The sequence below is a fragment of the Bos taurus genome, chromosome 18, assembly GCF_002263795.3.
Source record: "Bos taurus isolate L1 Dominette 01449 registration number 42190680 breed Hereford chromosome 18, ARS-UCD2.0, whole genome shotgun sequence".
Classification (NCBI taxonomy): domain Eukaryota; kingdom Metazoa; phylum Chordata; class Mammalia; order Artiodactyla; family Bovidae; genus Bos; species Bos taurus.
Window position 1 is genome coordinate 19119949 of NC_037345.1, and position 13101 is coordinate 19133049.

General features: G+C 49.5%; 1 protein-coding gene and 1 long non-coding RNA gene across 14 annotated transcripts in view; one reads left to right on the plus strand and one right to left on the minus strand.

Annotated features, from left to right (window-relative positions):
* Nucleotides 1-3909: 3909 nt before the first annotated feature.
* LOC132342802 (uncharacterized) lies at nt 3910-12031 on the minus strand. Its single transcript, XR_009491296.1, has 2 exons — nt 11923-12031; nt 3910-5711 (listed from the first exon to the last, which is right to left on the minus strand). It is a non-coding gene; the product is annotated as an uncharacterized lncRNA (long non-coding RNA).
* CYLD (CYLD lysine 63 deubiquitinase) overlaps nt 11408-13101 on the plus strand; it is a 73001-nt gene continuing 71307 nt past the window's right edge. For 2 of the 13 annotated variants that reach the window (XM_024978400.2, XM_015475763.3), the window contains exons 1-2: nt 11408-11447; nt 12037-12117. The gene's annotated coding sequence lies outside the window, so the exon portion shown is untranslated. Of the gene's footprint in view, nt 11890-11949; nt 12118-13101 lie in introns of those variants that run through there. The other 11 variants (XM_005218684.4, XM_059876841.1, XM_024978403.2 and 8 more) reach the window with 9 other exon arrangements.

A 13101-nucleotide genomic window follows, 5' to 3' on the forward strand; every position in this document is an offset into this window, starting at 1 on the left:
TGGCATTATTTCATTCTTTGTTATGGCTAATATTCCACTGTGTATATATATCACATTTTCTTTATCCATTCATCTGTCAATGGACACTGAGGTTGTTCCCTCATCTTGACTATTGTTCACAGTGCTGCTGTGAACATAGAGGTGGGTTCTCTTCGTTGGTGGCATCAGGTTTTGCCCAGACCATTCTTTCGAATAGAGAAGGTCAGGAGGAAGATGGAGGGAGTCTGCTTTCTCAGAGGATTAGACAGAGCAGCCTGTTTGCATGTCACCATCTTGGATTACAGATTCATCTGAACAAAACAGACAGACACCATGCCTATCCTCTAGGTACTGATGGGGAGGGGAAAGGGAGAGGCAGGCGGAAAACAAATAAGCTGGAAAATATGTAAAAGAAGGTTTACTGTGGCAAGTGTGAGGGAAGAGGTTCAGGATACAGGGAACCCTTCAGATTGGGGGTTTGGTCAGAGACAGGCCCTGTGAGGAGGTGACAGGTAAGGTGACAGGCCCCCAGATAAGAAGAAACTGGCTATGCAAAGAGGGAAGGGGTCAGGGGGAGCATTCCAGTCACAGGGAACAAGCCGTACAAAGACCCTGTCATGGGAGACAGCTTGTAGTGTGGTAGGCTGAATAATGCCCCTCCCGCAATGCTGCTGCTGCTGCTGCTGCTGCTAAGTCGCCTCAGTCGTGTCCGACTCTGTGTGACCCCATAGATGGCAGCCCACCAGGCTCCCCCGTCCCTGGGATTCTCCAGGCAAGAACACTGGAGTGGGTTGCCATTTCCTTCTCCAGTGCATGAAAGTGAAAAGTGAAAGTGAAGTCGCTCAGTTGTGTCTGACTCTGAGTGACCCCATGGACTGCAGCCTACCAGGCTCCTCTGTCCATGGGATTTGCCAGGCAAGAGTACTGGAGTGGGGTGCCATTGCCTTCTCCGCCTCCCCCAATAGCCAGGTCCTAATCCCCAGAACCTGAAAATGTTGCTTTATGTGGCAAAGGGACTTTAAAAATGTCATTAAGTTACAGATCTTGAGATAGAGTGATTATCCTGGATTATCTGGCTAGGCCCTAGATGCATCCGCAAGTGTCTTCATATGAGACGCAAAGGCAGACTTGACCCAGAAGAAGGCAAGGTGACCACTGAAGGAAGATGCTATACTGCTGGCTTTGAAGATGGAGGAAAGGGCCTCATGGGCCAAGGATTGCAGCTCAAGAAGCTGGAAAAGACAAGAGTGAGTAAGTGAAAGTGTTAGTCATTCAGTCATGTCCAACTCTTTGTGACCCCATGAACGGTAGCCCGCCAGGCTCCTCTGTCCATGGAATTCTCCAGGCAAGAATACTGGAGTGGGTAGCCATTCCCTTCTCCAGGGGATCTTCCTGACCCAGGGATCGAACCCTGGTCTCCTGCTTTGCAGGCAGATTCTTTACCATCTGAGCCACCAGGGAAGCTCCTAGGAAAAGACAAGGACGCACATTTCCCCCCAGAACCTCTGAAGGGAGTGTGGTCATGCAGCCACCTTGGTTCTAGCCCCATTTTGAACTTCTGACCTCCAGGATTGGTGGTGGTGGTTTAGTCGCTAAGTCTTGTCCGCCTCTTGTGATCTTGTGGACTGTAGCCTGCCAGGCTCCTCTGTCCATGGGATTCTCCAGGCAAGAATACTGGAGTGGGTTGCCATTTCCTTCTCCAGGGCATCTTCCTGACCCAGGAATTGAACCCAGGTCTCCTGCATTGCAGGCAGATGATTTACCAACTGAGCTATGTGACCTCCAGGATTAAACAGAGTTAATTTGTGTCTTCTTTTTAAAGACTGATATTTTTTTTTGCCTGTACTGGGTCTTCATTGCGGGACATGGGCTTTCTCTAGTTGTGGCGAGCAGGGGTTACTCTCTGTTTTAGTGTGTGGGCTTCTCATTGTGGTGGTCTCTCTTGTTGCAGAGCACGGGCTCTAGGGAGCACAGGCTCAGTACTGGTATGCAGGCTTAGTTGCCCTGTGGCATGTGGGATTCTCCACCAGGGTTTGAACTTGTGTCCCTGCATTGGAAAGCAAATTCTTAACCACTGGACCACGTGTGTGTTAGTCACTCAGTCGTGTCTGCCTCTTTGCAGCCCTATGGACTATAGTTCGCCAGGTTCCTCTGTCCATGGAATTCTTCAGGCAAGAATGCTGAAGTGGGTTGCCATTCCCTTCTCCAGGGAATCTTCCCAACCCAAGGATTGAACTCCAATCTTCTGTACTACAGGCAGATTCTTTACTGTCTGAGCCACCAGGGAAGCCGTCTGGACTGAGGGAAGTCCAGTTTTTGTCATTTTGAAGCCACCAAGTTTGGGATCATTTGTTACAGCAGCCACAGGACACTAATACAGTGTATTTGAGGCAAGCTAAGGGGAGAGTCCACCATGTGGGTCTGCAGAGATAGGTAGGGCCAATTCATGAAGGGCCTAGTTGACCATGGGCAAGAATTATGGTGGGCTATTAGAGAGTTCTAAGGAGTTCTAAGTGACCCATTTAAAGAATGTCTCTCTTGTTTCTGAGTGGAGAAGGGACTGGAATGCACAGGGGTAGGGGTGAGGGGAAGAGGAAGTAGAGAGACCATCCAGGAGCTATTGCAGGGGAGGGAACACTGGGCAGCCACCGGGGGCATCAGTGGAGGTGGAGAGACGATGGATTCCAGAGACGTTTACAGATGGAATGGAGGAGAGGGCTGAGGGAAAGCGAGGACTGAAGGATGGTGCCTAGGTTCCTTTGTTGTTGTTGCACGTTGTTCAGTTGCTCAGCTGGGTCTGACTTTTTGCGACTCCATGGACTGCAGCACACCAGGCTTCCCTGGTGTGAAGGGAGCAAAGTCTGAGGAAAGTTTGCTCAAACTCATGTTGGAGTTTGCTCAAACTCATATCCGTTGAGTTGATGATACCATCCAACCATTTCATCCTCTGATGTCCCCTTCTCCTCCTGCCCTCAATCTTTCCCAGCATCCCAATGATTCTTTTATTGGAGTATAATTGGTTTACAATGCTGTGTTAATTTCTACTGTACAATAATATGAATCAGCTATGTATATCATATATCCCTTCCCTCTTGTGCCTCCCTCCCCTCCCCCATCCCACCTCTCTAGGTCATCACAGAGCTCCGAGCTGAGTCCCCTGTTCTTTACAGTAGGTTCCCACCAGGTCCCTGTGTTACACAAGGCAGTGTGTATATGTCACATGTATATACGTCAGTGCCACTCTGTCAAGACTCCTAGATTTCTGACTTGAGTAACTAGGGACCTGGGGAAGACAGGTAGGAAACGAGTTTGGAAGCAAGAGAGACTTATGTTTTGGATTTTCCAGTGTGAGGAATCTAGGTGGAGAAGTCAAATGGAGACGCCAAGTTAGAGCATGGGTCTGGAGCCTGTGGGAGTGATCACCACCAGATATAACAGCATGGGGGGCCTCAACATCAACAGATGAACACGGCTCACTGGGCTCGGATGACATAACCCAGGGAGGGATTATGGGAAGAGAAGAGATCAAGAAAGCCAGGTAAGGGTGGTACTGAAATCTTGACATGTGACTACTATCAAAGCTCAGAGTTGATGTTTCCTAACTTACAAAAGGCCAGTAGATCCATCCAAAGCATTCTAGGCCAGACAGCTTGCAAAGTAGGACTCAAAATTCTCCAACAGGGAGGTTACCTGAAAGATGTGTGCTTGTGGCCATTGGCTTATCCTTGAGCAGACAGATTCCAGATTTATAGCTCAGAATATATAATTCTTCCATGCAGAAAAAAAAGGAACCAGAGCAACAGAATTTTTTAAAGAGCTTGAGACTTTAATTAGATTCACTATCAACTTAGAAGGAAAAAAAAAAATGTCAATCTGAGTGTTTCCCCCCCCCCCAAAATCTATAGTGCCAAAAACCAGATGCTGAAATGAATACACCCCACAGAAATGTGGGAGGCGGAATCCCATTCCAAGAGGGCTGAGTTGAGATTACATACAGCGTCATTATTGCACCAACATCTTCACGCCTCCTTTCCTGCTTGGGAGATTGGTGCAGCCCAGTGCGTGAGGCACATGGCGGTTGGGCACATATCTGGGTACAGCCTGCACCAGAGAGGACTCGGGGCCTCGGGCCCTGGGTGGCAGCAAGCAGCAAGGTCGTTAACAAGACAGGGACTGACCTGAGCAGTTGCCCTCCAAGAATTACATGGCAGGAGACTACAGTTGGCCATGCTGGCAATCCAAGCTCTTTGGAGTCCCCAAGATTTCCCTGTTTCTCCCTAAATTTAATCCTACTTATCATTACGTCCAGAACAATCCACAGATCCAACCCCTAAGTGCTGCCTGTCCCCCTGTCAATTATCTGAAAATCCTTCCTCTCTGGACGGTTGCAATCCGCCCCCTGGCAGTAGAAGTGCAGAGTCCTGACCACTGGACTGAAAGGGAATTCCCTGCATCTCTTCTTTGGAGACTCAGACGGTAAAAGCATCTGCCTACAACACGGGAGACCCGGCTTCGATCCCTGAGTGGGGAAGATCCCTGGAGAAGGAAATGGCACCCCACTCCAGTACTCTTGTCTGGAAAATCCCATGGACTGAAGAGCCTGATAGGCTACAGTCCATGGGGTTGTGAAGAGTCGGACACGACTGAGCGACTTCACTTCACTTCTTCTTTATCTGGATCTTCTTTCTTGACACCATTAGTTCCTCATCTTCCTCCTCCCCACCTGCTCTCCCCACCCCTAGGCAGCAAGGGGCTTCTTCGGGGCCCACCTTTGCCTGATCACTCACTGGTCTCTCTGCTTTGACCCTTGTCCCTTGGAGTGAGCCATTAAAACATAAGTTAGGGGAGCCAGGGCTCTCATCTAAACTCCTCAGGGCTTCCCACTGAGTGCTGGGTGAAAGTCAAGGTCTTCTGATGGCCCGGACCACCCCTGAGCTTTCTCTGGCCTCACCCCCATCACTCACACCCCTATTCTCTGCACTCCAGCCACAATGGCCTCTCAACTGTTCCCTGACAATGCCAAGTGCACTGCGGCTCCCAGACCTTCACGCTTGCCTGTTCCCCACTATGGGAACATTCTTCCCTAGACAGCAGCATGGCTGGCTTCCTCATTTACTTCTTGTCTTTGTTCGCATGCCACCTCATCAAGGGAGCTGTTCCCTGAACAATCTACCTAAAATAGCAGTCCCCGACCCCCTCTTCTCCCCTGTTCTGCTTAACCCTGTCTTCTTAGCATGACTAGCTCATCACCGTGGTTTCTTCCTTCCTCTAGGATGTCAGCTCCTTGAGAACTCAGGCCATGCTCACTGCAGCGTCCACAGAATCCAGAATGATGGCTAGCACATTGTAGGTGCTCAGATATTTCGTTTATTTCCAGTTGTGCCGGGTCTTCGTTGCTGTGTTCGGGCTTTCTGTAGTTGCAGCGAGTGTGGGCTACTCTCCAGTTGCAGCGCGAGGGTTTCTCACTGCGGTGGCTTCTCTTGTTGTGGAGCACCGGTTCTAGGGCACTCAGGCTTCAGTAGCTTGGCATGTGGGTTCAGTAGTTGCGACTCTTGGGCTCTAGAGCATGGGCTCAATAGTTGTAGCACATGGGCTTAGCTCTTCTGTGGCATGTGGGGATCTTCCTGGCCCAGGGATGGAACCTATGTCTCCTGCATTGGCAGGTGATTCTTTACCACTCAGCCACCAGGGAAGTCCTCAAATATGTGTTGAATGAGGGGAGAATTCATTTGCTGAAAAGAAGCAGAAATAAAAGGTAGATCATCATAATGAGTCACTTTTTCCCCCGACACTTCTAGTATCTTTTTCCTGAGGAGAGGAAGGCTGCCTGGGACCTGGGATTATTCCTGATGTGTCTGCTGCTCAAAATGAGACTCCAGATGCAGCACAAAGATCTCAGTGGAGAGCATGAAACCCTTTCACTCTCTGTGTGCTTTCTAAATCACACAGAACTCATTTGTTATCAATAACAGCAAATAACTCTGATGGGAAGCATGGATTTATAGTTCAGTTGGATTCGTTTAAAGATGATTAAAGCATTTTAATCCCTTTTATTTTATGAGAGAGCTTTTAGGTAATGGGAGTAAAAGCCCCCAGAGAGAATGTTCAGTTGCAGCGGTCCCCAACCTTTTTTGGCACCAGGGACTGGTTTTGTGGGAGACGATATTTCCACAACTGGAGTGGTGGGGTGGAGAAGGCAATGGCACCCCACTCCAGTACTCTTGCCTGGAAAATCCCACGGACAGAGAAGCCTGGTGGGCTGCAGTCCATGGGGTCGCTAAGAGTCGGACATGACTGAGACTTCACTTTCACTTTTCACTTTCATGCATTGGAGAAGGAAATGGCAACCCACTCCAGTGTTCTTGCCTGGAGAATCCCAGGGACAGCGGAGCCTGGTGGGCTGCCGTCTGTGGGGTCGCACAAAGTAGGACACAACTGAAGTGACTTAGCAGCAGCAGCAGGAATGGTGGGGGCTGGTTTCAGGATGATTCAAGGGCATTACATTTATTGTGTACTTTATTTTTATTATTATTACTACACTGTGATATATAATGAAATAATGACATACCTCACAATACCGCAGAATCAGTGGGAACCCTGGGCTTGGTTTTCCTGCAACTAGACAGTCCCACCTGGGGGTGATGGGAGACAGTGACACCCTAAGTGTGTTGCTTATGTTCAGATGAAGCTTTGCTTGCTCTCCCACCACTCATCTCCTGCTGTGCGGCCCAGTTCCTAACAGGCCACAGGCCCGTACTTGGGTTGGGGACCCCTACTCAGTTATGTCTAGAGTCTGCCCTCACTAAGAGAGAAGCACATCCCTGAGATGGAGGGCTCTTGACTCAGCCATGATTGCAACACCATGCTGGTTTATCAAGGAAAAAGCACTGGTAGGGTGTCTTTGCCTGTGGGGACACCTTGTCCCGCTTAGCCTCATGGTTTGTTGCTGTCGCTGTTCTGTCAGTCATGTCCGACTCTTTGTGACCCCGTGGACTGCAGCACGCCAGGCTTTTCTGTCCTTCAGTATCTTCTGAGGTTTTCTCAAACTCATGTCCATTGAGTCGGTGATGCCATCCAACCATCTCATCCTCTGTTGCCCACTTCTTCTCTTGCCCTCAACCTTTCCCAGCATCAGGATCTATTCCAATGAGTTGGCTCTTTGCATTAGGTGGCCAAAGTATTGGAGTGTCAGCTTCAGCATCAATCCTTCCAATGAATACTCAGGGTTGATTTCCTTTAGGATTGACTGCTTTGATCTCCTTGCAGTCCAAGGGACTCTTAAGAGTCTTTTCCAACACCACAGTTCAAAAGCATCAATTCTTCAGTGTTCAGCTTTCTTTATGGTCCAACTCTTACATCTATACATGACTACTGGAAAAACCATAGCTTTGACTATATGGACCTTTGTTGGCAAAGTGATGTCTCTTGCACATGTTCACAGGAGTAGTGGGGAAATGACTGGACCCATGGGAGGCTGGACAAAAAACTGGAAGTTTCCATTTACTGAGATGGGGGAGATGGAAGGATTACCGTGGCAGTGTGGAATATCAAGAGTTCGCCTTGGGTTGTGCAAATAGACTGTAAAGTTTACACTGAACTTGGTGAGGCTGGAAGTAGAGGGTAGCCTGTGGGCAGCAGTTTGGGGCAGGTCTCATGAATCACCATGACCAGTGCTGTGAGAAGGTTTTGTTGAGTCCTGACTGGGTGTTACTCTTAGTCATAGGTCCCTACCTGGTGACCAGGGGGGTCCCAGCTCCTGGGGGAGAGAGCTCCATTCAATTCAGTGGTTTATTGTTGGGTCCTGCTGTGCACAATAGAGAAGTGTGCAAGACAGTGTAGAATTACAGTTGTTGTTGTTCAGTTGCTAAGTCATGTTGACTCTTTGTGACCCCATAAACAACAGCACGCCAGGCTTCCCTGTCCTTCACTATCTCTCGGAGCTTGCTCAAACTCATGTCCATTGAATCGGTGATGCCATCCAACTATCTCATCCTTTGTCGTCCCCTTTTCCTGCCTTCAATCTTTCGCAGCATCAGGGTCTTTTCCAATTACAGTTACCACCCTGTTTAACACCCTTCAGAGAGCTCCCAGTGCTCTTGAGTTAAAGACTAGCTACCTCTTGGTCATGGCTCACTAGGTCCTGCCTGACTGGCTCTTTCTTGTCCACACTTTCTGTGCTCTGCCTCCCCTTCCCCCAGTTCCTCTAATATGTCATGTACATGGTTCCTTTGCTTGGGGCGCTCCCCTCACCTTGACTACCAGTCACCATTCCTACTTTGTCTTTTTAGAATTGTTTATTTTTATTTTTGGCTACACTGGTCTTTGTTGCGATGTGGGAGCTTCTCACTGTGGGGGCTTCTCTTGTTGCAGAGCACAGGCTTTAGGCCTGAGGGCTTCGGTAGTTGCAGCTCTCGGGCTCTAGAATGTGGGCTCAGTAGTGTGGCACACGGGTCTAGTTACTCTGCTGTCTGCAGAATCTTCCTGGACCAGGGATCGAATCCGTGTCCGCTGCATTGGCAGGCGGAGTCTTACCCACTGCACCACCAGGAAAGTCCCCCACCTCGTCTTAAAGATGACTTCCTCAAACAGGTTTTCCCTGAATGCCCAGTCACCTTTGACGTGTGCTTAGAGCAGTTCTCCTTCTGAGGTTTCTTCTAGTCTCCCCAATTAAGTGATTGTGTAATTATTACTTTAAGGTCTGTCTTCCTTGCCAAAGGGCAAGCGAGGCTGGCATCTCTCTCTTACACCACTGTGTCTCCGGCTACTGGCTCAGTAACTCAACCACCAGTTGCCTGAAGCCAGGGCCAGGCTGAATGGAAGAGGCTGTGGGTGGTGGGTAGATAACAGAGGGGATCAGTGGGGCCTGGAGCCATTGGCAAAGACCCTGGGAAGCAGGTGGATTCTGACTAAGCCTTAAATGAAGGAGGGTTTGGAAGGCAGAGAGGATGGGCATATCAGTTGGAGAATCTATTTAAATAGAGATAGAGCCCTGGCTTGCAATTAGGAGAATCAGGGTCCCAGCTCATCTCATGGGTGACTGTTGACATGTTTTCTCCCATTTGCAAAATGAGAGGCTGGCTTAGCAAGGACTGCAAATAATAGCACCGTGACACTATTCATTTCATCCCCTGGCGGCCTTTCTCTTCCCTGTGAGCCTGAATACAGCTTAAGAATTATTTTCAACACAATATTCTAGGGGTCATTACCAATTGATGGAAAATGGTAACTGGGATAAGCCCTATTTATCTGGTCTGGCTTAGAAGACTGTCTCTTGGATGAATTTGAGCTCTGCCAGTGTCTGATTCAGGGAATCTGTGATAGGAGGGCTGACCACTGCTGGTAGGGAAGAAAGCCTTCCTGAAGCCTCCTAGGGCTCAGCAGCATTAACTGCCATCATCAGGACGTGAAGGGTTTCCCTGATGACTCAGTGGTTAAAAAATTCGCCTGCTAATTCAGGAGACATGAGTTCGATCACTGGTAGGGCATATCCCACTTGTCAAAGAACAACTAAACCCTTGTGCCACAACTATTGAGCCTGTGTTCTAGAGTCCAGGAGCTGCAGCTGCTGAGACTGGCATGCCCTAGAGCCCATGCTCCACAACAAAAGAGGCCACCACAGGGAGAAACTTGTGTACCGCGACTAGGGGGTAGCCCCTGCTCTCTGCAACTAGAGGAAAGCCCACACAGCAATGTAGACTTTGCACAGCCAAAAATAAATACAATTAAAAAAAAAAAAAGGACACAAAAATGTTCTAGGTCAACAGCAGCAAATCCAAATGCCTTTAGGAGCTGGCAGACAGTGTAAGTGCCAGGAGGATCAAATAGGGAGTGGTGAGGAGTGTGGCAAACTGGAGAAGTGCCAGTGCTTGTCCTGTCTAAAAGGGTTAAGTCTTTATCCCCCACTCCACTGCCTCCTCCTCACTGTATGGATAAAGCAAAAACAGCCCTCAGGCTGTACTTTTCTTCCAGACAGCCAGACTGTGATTTCTGAGTCCTGTTGACTTTTTTTTTTTTTTGAGAATCTCGATCTAGGGAACAGTGTTGCCTGAAGCCACACTTAAGAGTTAAACCTCTAGATTTCCATTTTATTGCTTTCTTCTTCTTTGTGATCATGTGGACAAATAAGGATGGACCAAGGAGGGACAAGAGTGGATTGAGGTTTTAAAAAGATGTCCATTTCATTCTGGGTGCTTATGGCAAGAGAGATGGGTGGCCTGTTTGCCAGGACTGTTAATAATAAGTCACTCATGTGACTTATTTTAGGGACTAACTGGTTTAAATTCCCCAGATCTTCAGAAATGTCACTTTCCACTGAGGAAGTTTTCCCTCTCATGATTAAATACACACACACACACACACACACACACACAAACACACACCCCACATGTCTTCCTTCCTCAGTATTAATCACCTTCTCCTATAATTGGTACTTAAAATGTCAAAGGAGAAGAAATTAATTAACAGGAGTATCCAGTACAGCAAGGCATGCTGCAAAGCTCTGGGACTGATTATAAAAAGCACTTCCTTAAATATTTTGAGCACTTTTGGGATTCAGAAACCTCCCTTCTAATTGAAGGATCTTTAACTACACCCCAAGTCCTGGCTGGTGGCCAGGGGTGCAGAGCCACAGGAGGCCGCGTGTGGAAATTCTTTCTCCATCACCTCAGGGAGACCTCCCTCCATACTAGGATAGGTCGCAATGGAGGTTCAGAAACAGCAGGGGCCGCAGGCAGAATCTGAGAGGAAAAGGTTTAACATTACTGAGTTCCTGCTGCGTCAGGAACTTTACATACGATTTTTCACAACCATCCTGTAAGACAGGCAATCCGATTGTCTCCATTTTACAGATGGGGAAATTGAGGCTCAGAGTGGTTATGAGTTCCCCAAATCAAGCGGCTACTAACTGAAAGCGCAAAGGATTCAAACTTAGGTCTCATTCTAAAGCTTTGCTTTTTCATGGAATCTTGAAATCCTATTCCTAGCTCGCTTCTGTGCTGCTTCCCACTCCAGCTACAAACTCAAGCTATAGGAGTTTTGACAGCTAAGCCAAAGCCAAGACCCAGGCCTGGGAGGTGGAGCAGAGAGATGCCCAGCACCCCGCCCCGGCTCCAGTGCCAGCCAATGGTGCTGCGGCCCCAGATTTCTTTCGTCCAATCAGTCAGAGGTCCCCGCCCGCATCCCCTCTCTTCTCTTCCCCGCCCCTCCACTTTCCCTTTGGCTCGACCGAGCTTGACGGAGCGGAAAGTCCCTTCAGTCCGCCCCGGGCCGGCAGCCATTGGAGGAAGGTCTACCATAGGGCGGCCCAATCAGGGCGTGCGCCGGAATGCAGCCCGGGCTGCGATTGGTTGGGGCGGCTGTTGCCCCTCCGCCCCCGCTCACTCCCTCCCTCCCTGGGCGGTTCAGAGGCGGGGCAAGTGGGGGCGGGCCCAGGTAGCAGGTTTGGCTGCGCGGGGGCCCTCGCGTCTGAGGTAAATACTAGGGCGGTGGGTGTGGGACGGCAGGGCCAGCCGGGGAAGCGGGCTAGAGAGACTGGGGAAGGGGCGACGCCCCGCCCCGCGAGGTGAGTGAGTGAGCGAGCGGCCGAGCGACGGGTGACCCTGCCCCTCGGGCGTCCTTCTCTGGCCTCTGGGCGCCTCGAGCTGCCACCGCGGCCGTCGGGCCCTGGTCGCCGACCCGTTACCTGCCCCGGCCCTTAGCCGGCCAGGCCCGCGGGGTGCTGAGCCAGCTGACGTCAGCCTGGGCTTCCCCACCTCCCCAGGCCTTCCTGAAAGGGCTCCTGAGTCGTGGGAGCGTGGTCACCGCCGCCGGGACCTCACGAGAAGCGAGGACTTGGTGTGGGAGCAACGCAGAAATCTATCTTTTTGAGCCCCCCATTTACAGATCGGGAAACTGAGGCATCCGACGGCCCGGGTTGGCATCGAGAGCGCGGGGTTGTAATCTTACCATCGGTGCCTTGGGGGTGTATCGGTTGATCGGTTTTGGAGTGTGTGGCTCCCGTCCAGGAAGAGCAGTCGGGGTTCTGGCCTCGTTAATGGCGTGTTATGCTTTTTCTTTCAGTTTCCCCCTTTCCAGGGTGAGAATGCTTTTACACAACAACCTGGAGTTCTTTAGTTGAAAGGTGCGCTCTGTTGAAGCAAGGTATTCATTCTTTTCCTCCTCCTCCCCAACCGCCCCCCGCCCCCCGCCCCCCCCCCCCCCGCCCCCCGCCTTATTGTCATTTTAACGATCTCTGGGGAAATCGTGAAGTCCTGACGGACGATGGTGTTCCTGGGTTTGGTTCTCAGCCGGGTCAGCTGCCCAGTTATTCATGTACTTGGCATCTTTTCTATTCCGCCCCGTGGCATTTGCATGTTTTAGGATGATTGTCGTCTTCCAGCCACCAAGCCTTTCAATCTCTCAACCCCCATCCCGCCTGCCCCCATCCTCTCCCCATGCTCCCTGGAAAGTTATATGGCTAGCTTAACTAAGGAGCATTGCCTGCTTTGCTTTTGATTTAGAGCTAATAGGGATCTTAATAAGATTGTTCCTTTTGCAGTCATTGGCTCCTGGAGAAAAATCCAGGCCTTGAGAGAGGGTGTTCATTCAAGCGTTGGTTTTCTGCACACCCCCTCACGCCCCGAGGAGACTGAATGGTTTAAGAATTTAGCTTGCCAGTTCCCTACTGGGTAGTGGGTGGATTTGAACTAGCACAATATTAGGTGAAAATGATTTGCTGAAAATTCTTGTGGAAATTCATATACTGTGAATGTTGATAATACCCAGAACATTCTCTAATGTTCGGCTACAAAATTGTACAGTACTCTTTGGAAGAAGCCTTTCTTTGGAGGGTAACTTTTGTGAAGAGCTGGTAAGATCAGGGCGCTTGTTTGATCTGGACTGCTTGAATTGTGATTTTGTTTAAGGAAGTCTACATAAGAAGACAGGAGTAATTATTCTATTCATCAAACTTTCAGTATTTTGTTCCTTGTTTTCACTAGGTAATCTTAAATTTGTCAGGGTATTGTCTTTGGTTTTACAGAATTCTACAACCACACGTAGACATCCGACATGGTGTGAGGATCTAGGAACCCAGTTTCAAATGAACCTCAAAACAAGTTCTGTTTGTGAAATTTTCCTTATTTA